General features: G+C 35.4%; 1 long non-coding RNA gene across 2 annotated transcripts; it reads right to left on the reverse strand.

Moving 5' to 3' along the window:
* Window positions 1-390: 390 nt before the first annotated feature.
* LOC145112618 (uncharacterized) lies at window positions 391-1,475 on the reverse strand. 2 transcript variants are annotated; one of them, XR_013710604.1, is made up of 3 exons: window positions 932-1,475; window positions 704-843; window positions 391-507 (listed from the first exon to the last, which is right to left on the reverse strand). It is a non-coding gene; the product is annotated as an uncharacterized LOC145112618 (long non-coding RNA). The 2 variants fall into 2 exon arrangements; XR_013710603.1 differs by having other exon boundaries at window positions 704-1,475.
* Window positions 1,476-6,552: the final 5,077 nt, after the last annotated feature.

The following is a 6,552-nucleotide window of genomic DNA, read 5'->3' on the forward strand; positions in this document are numbered from 1 at the left end:
CTTTAATTAAAAAGTGACCACTTTACCCCTATACCTAAAATGGGAAAAATTACTCTCCTTTATTAAAAAAAGGCTTGATGGATGTTTCCATGTTGAGAGTTAGAAGTCTAAAATAAGATCAGGTTGTAGGAATCCACATAAGTATATGTGAAGCCTATTAGATCAAGCTAAATGTGGAATTGAATAATAAAATCATGTAATTCAAAAAATTTAGTTATATTTGAGTTTCTTTTATAAATAAAAATGAATGTTTTGATGATATATTCGGAAAGTGACCATTTTACCCTTGGAGCAATGTACATCACTACCAAACGAACACCAATACACCATAGTAAGTATTATTTTATTAAAAACTTAAGTTAAATTAAAAGACGCAGACTACAGAGTTCATACTACAAAAAGATAACATCATACAAATGATTTTAACTTCACATTGTTTATTATGTACCAGAAGAACCTAATCTTACATAAGGCCTGATTCTCTGTTCAAGCTGCTTGCTGTCTTGCCTAACAACAAATTGTTGAAACATAAGTGCTTATCATAAGAAGCATTCAGTTGAAACAATAAATTCACTTTCTGTCAACTCTAGGGTATGCATTTCATACACAAACAGGTCAAAAATACCTAATTTTAATAATATCTATAAAAAATTTAATAATGTGCTGACAAAATTGAGCATGATGAATGGTTTTCTTTCCATACCTGAAACATTCCAGCTAGTTCTTCATCAGATTTCACTATCTCAGAACCCTATTGAGGGTTTTCGTCTTTAATTGAAAATGGTTGCACAAATTAGGAACAAATAAGCAACCACTTCTGAGAATCGATTAGGAGAGGTAAGTCTGCAACCAAAGCATGCACAACACCGATTCAGATCAATTTCAAGGAAAAACCCAAAGTAACCAAAAAGAAAGCTACATCAAGCAGAACCCTAAATTTCAGAGCGGTGGTAGGAGAGAAAGTAAAGAGGCAACGTTAGATTAAGCAAAATGTTTCATCACACAGTCTCCCACCGACCCGCCCACCAGAATCGGCAACTGCGCTTCGGGATTCATCACACATTCTCCCACCGACTTCGCTTCCTGCATTCTGCATTCTGAGACATCGAGAAGAAAGGGCACTTCCACTGACTCCCCACAGTTTTCTTCCGATCACCCACATTTTTGCACAACATACCGGCTAAAAAGGTAAAAAGAAATCCAGTCGGATGGACATGCAGACGATGGAAATCAGTTTAGGGTTTTTGTTGGGCACCACCGGTCACCGGTCGTAAGGGCGATCGACGGAGGGGATCCTAATAGAATCAGGAAGAAGGCAGGAAGAAGGCAGAGAAGAATGGATGATAGAATGGGATTCGATGTTCAATCTATAGCTCGGTGGATGATAGAATGGGAGTCGGTTGAACGGTGGTGGAAGGATGACTTAAAACGTTTAACATCGTGGTAACCCGATGAACAATGCCTAGGGTTAGACACTGTTCATAAGGGAACACGAAATTAATATATATATATATATATATATATATATATATATATATATTTATTTATAGAAGTTGTCAAAAAGGTTTTATAAATATAAATATTTTTATATAAAAATAGCAATGTTAATCACCCACAAAAGGTTTTATATAAAAATGGGAATTTTTAGACATTCACTTTTATAAAAGTTATGTATATATATTTAGTATTTTCAAGACATAAATATGTATAGATGATTATGACGACAAAAGGGTAGTAATGAAATTTCAAAAATATCATTGGGTGAATAAACATTATTTAAAGTCATTATAAGCAAAATACATATGTAAGTGAGTTTATTATGGTTTACCATTAATAACTACTTATTCGTATAATTGTGTTTCAATTCACATATTACTTAGTTGATTTAATACTAGCTGGAAACTAGAATTAAGTGAAAACGGTGTCTTTACGCTACCAAATTTCTCGACAGAAAATGTAACGTCCCAAAATATCAACGTAAAAATTTCATTTTTTATACAATTAAAACACCCATTTATCATTTACTTAAACACTTAGAAGTATTTTATAATAAAACAGTTATCAAAGTACAATCCCAAAATCACACAGTTACGGAAAAACATGGGTGTATGGGTTGTGATCAAGCCGGACTCTTCCCTTTCAAACCGGAAGTACCTGAAACCATAGAAAACAACTGTAACCACAAAGCTTAGTGAGTTCCCCAAAATACCACATACCATACGCAACATACGAGTCATACATATCATACATATCCAACATGTAATAGGAGGTGCTATGTGCCAACCATAGTCTAGCCAATATGCCACGAGTCGTATCATGGTCTTTCCTCGTTGGGCTGGGGGCCAAAACCTTGAGTCTTACAGACAAGTGCCAGGAGCCACCTCCTGGTCTTCCATACAAGCATCACGAAGATAACTAGCATACAATCTACATCTAACTATCTACTTAACTGTCAGGGTCCGAACCCTGGTCTTGCATACTGATTTGCCAGGAGCCACCTAAGAGTCTTTCATACAAATGCCAAGGGTCACCCCCTGGTCTTTCCAGAATACATAAGTCAATGGGCCGACATTGGTGCCTCTGACCCATAGTACAGTGAGGAGACTCACCTCAGATAGCTGAAACACACAGATAAATCTCTGACTGCAGATCCGCTAAAATCCATGTGCTATTAAATACCATAATAACATCCAATTAATGATTAGGTCTTGACTCACATTAAGATTCCAAAATAAGGTAAAAGACCTTTTACCCTTCCTCTAACTTGGCCCAAGTCCAAGGCCCAAACCAACTGATCAAAAGCCCAAAATCTAAAATAATCATCCAAAGCCCAATTATGGCCCGATTTTCCAAATTGGGCCCAATCCCTTTCACGGGCCTTCTCCCAAGAAAATCCAACAAAATCTCAATAGCCTAACCAAAGAAATCTGATGGCCCAAAATGGCTCAAGACAACCAAGCCCATCCTAGCCCAAAACCGAAGCCCAAAAGAAATCCAACCTGCTGAGTACGCGGGGCGTACTCAGCCTGTACGTGTTGCGTACTGCTTAATGGGCTTGTACACGCAATGTAAATGCATGTACGCCCCACGTACTCACCAGCTTCGCCAACTTTTCCAATTCAGCTCTTAATCCAATAAGACTTCGATCCAAACTCATATTTGACTTCCTTAAGGTGGTTAATCACATAAATTTGCCAACTTTATGTGTATGCATGGCTTAATGAGGCTCTAGAGCTCAAAGGAGCTTATTAAATGACTTATTACTTGCATGAGACCAAAGCCACCATAAAGTTTTCACCTTTATGCACAAGGAACCCTTAACATGTCCAGTTTTATAAAGCTAAGCTCAAAAAAACGGTCTTAACACCTAATCACCACCCAAGGGGACCCAAAATGACCAAAAATATACCAAAGAGTACATCTATGAAATGAAATGGCAAGGTTTGAACTTTATACCTCACAAGCCACCAAAAAAAGATGATAAAGTTGGATCTTAAATCCCTCCTCCAAAGAATAAGTGTTCAAGTTTCTTTTTCTTCCTCTAGATGCACAAAACCCTCCACAAAAGCCTCACAAGAGCTCAAAATCACCAAACATAGGCTAAGGGACGAATTAGGGTTTTCAAGGGTGAGGAGGCTGGTTAAACAAGGTAAAAAGAGACTAACTTATGGCTTATATAGCGTACAACCCTTATATTTAGGGTTTTCCTTTCCTCCTCGTACGAGATGCGTACTCCTCATACGCCCAGCGTACAAGGCCTCAGACCCATGACCATCCACCATTAGTACGCTAAGCGTACACATAAGGTACCCCGCACGTACTAGCTTCTCAGCTAGTATGCTAAGCGTACCCTGTTGTACGTCTCACGTACTACTTACAAGGGTCAAATTGCAATGCTTCCAATTCCGAAGGGCAACTAAGAACATGTCCATTTCCAAGCGTTACAGAAAATCTTGTCTAAAAACTAAAACTCTATGTGTTGAATGCTTAAAAACTTAAGTTATCTAAACTTGATTTTTACAGTAGAACGACTTCAAACAATTAGTCGAATTAAACTTTTATTAAGGTTTGAGTCTTAAATGACGACAAAATTCTAGACTTATTAATTTAAGGATATTCGATATGAGGAATACTTTATCACTAAGAACTTAAAACTTAGTACAAGCCCTCTGTGCTATAATCGTTAATCTTGATGGAATGTGAAACACATTGGTATAGATCTATATGGGCTGACAGCCCTGCCTGCGGTTGCTAGCTACAACCATCGCCTGGCGAGTCAAAACGAACGTAATAGTTCAGTCTCTTTCTTATATCATGACGTTGATGAAGCATTAGTGATGGTCATGTCACATCTGCTCACAATGCTGAGTTGTAGAGGCTTTCTTGTCAAATAGTTCGGTTATAGGCTCATATTAGAACCCGTAAGTTTATTCTAGAATTCCTACCACTAAAACAGAACTTTTGAACGAAAAGATTAAGTGTTGAAACATTATTTTATATAATTCATATTTTATAAGGTTTCCATCACGACACTTTTTATAACTCTAACTTAGGATTATTAAGTTATAAACAACAAACCAAACTATTTTATTTGGATGGGATTACAAGTATAGACAAATTACATTTTATAATCTTGTAAGTTATAAACATGTTTTTTTATTATAAAATATTGAAGTCAAAACCTATAAAGTTCACCAACATTATTGTTGACGTATTTTTAAACGTATGTATCTTCATATTAGAACCCGTAAGTTTATTCTAGAATTCCTACCACTAAAACAGAACTTTTGAACGAAAAGATTAAGTGTTGAAACATTATTTTATATAATTCATATTTTATAAGGTTTCCATCACGACACTTTTTATAACTCTAACTTAGGATTATTAAGTTATAAACAACAAACCAAACTATTTTATTTGGATGGGATTACAAGTATAGACAAATTACATTTTATAATCTTGTAAGTTATAAACATGTTTTTTTATTATAAAATATTGAAGTCAAAACCTATAAAGTTCACCAACATTATTGTTGACGTATTTTTAAACGTATGTATCTTCAGGATTCTAAAAGTTGGAGGAATGCACATTGTGTAATGAGGATGTTTTCCTCGTAATAAATTGTTGACCAAGCGACCGGTCTTTTGGTATGTTTCTTTTATGCTTTCTAGAACTCATGTTATGTATTTTCCATCTTTTGTGGATTTTCTAAATAGTGTAATTCTTTACATCCATAGATTGGAATAATGTAATGTTATTTAAATCCTGTAATATTCAATATATGTTGTTAACTGTGATCCAACGTTCACGTCGCAACCACGGTGTTTCCACCGTCGGTCAGGGTGTGACATTGTGTCGTGTTTATGTGGGCCTATCACTTAGGTTGCTTCAATACCATTTAGAAAATTAATAAACCTAAAGATGACTTAACCACCACACCAATCGAACATATTTTCTTTATTTTAATTACATTCGAATTACGTTTGTGGTAGAACTATTTAAATATCAATATTCTCAAACCCGTGTTCACACAATCTTATAACCTAGTATCATATATAAATGGAACCCTAAACATATGACTTAGGATTTATAGTTTGATAAAAGTTCACACCATAAGATACCACTAATTAAAGCAAATCAACTTTATTAAGCATTATCAACACACCACTAAAAATAAATAATTTTGTTCCCTACGTGAAAATTGATGGGTTTTAGGTGAAACAAATAAACTAGAAAAACAATTCCTAAGTTCACATGCAACCTACTTTGGATCTATGTTTTAACTATTGAACATATAACTTTGATTTGCAAAACAAGAACCCTAAGGAGAGAGGCTATTTTCTAAAATAACAAATTAGGCTTTAGAGTTACATACCTTTCAATTGTTATAGCAAACAATTGGTAATCCTTTGATTTTGATCTTCTTGGAAGCCTAGCACCACAAATGTAATGCCTCTAATGGAATCACACCCAAGAGCTAGCAAGAAGGAAACTTATGAGGTGAGAGGCTAGGGCATGCAAAAATAGGCCTAGGGTTTCTTCAAAAGAAGGAGTGCCAATTTTGGGAGCCAGGAGGCTCTTTATATAGCTGAGGGATCTAGGGTTTAGGGAAAACCCTAATGTTCCTTTGCTTAGGGCCTAAGCTTATCCAAAGGCCTTATCTAAGCCCCTTGGACGAAATCATTAGGGTTTCCCCTATAGATTTCGTCCACCCCCTTCCAAGGAGGTTCTGGAACCTTCCACTCAACTATTGGATAATTGCAAACTAGTCCCTGCACTTTATAATTAACAAAGTTAATCCCAAAATCAATTCTAATTAATTTCTGGCTAACTATTAATTAAATATTATGATTTCTAATTAATATATTAATCTTTTAACATATTAATAAATCATTTATATTAATTTACTAATCTTATAATAAATCAATATCTCTCCTTTCATAATTTCCCTGTCCAGTTGCTTGGTTTGAGGGCAACCCAAAAGGTTGTGCTGCTATCAATTCAAGTACATACCAATTATAGTTATGGGCTTAGACACCTAATCCAACAGTC

Source organism: Lactuca virosa, chromosome 5 (genome assembly GCF_052849685.1).
Source record: "Lactuca virosa cultivar CGN04683 chromosome 5, Lactuca_virosa_CGN04683_v6, whole genome shotgun sequence".
Lineage (NCBI taxonomy): Eukaryota > Viridiplantae > Streptophyta > Magnoliopsida > Asterales > Asteraceae > Lactuca > Lactuca virosa.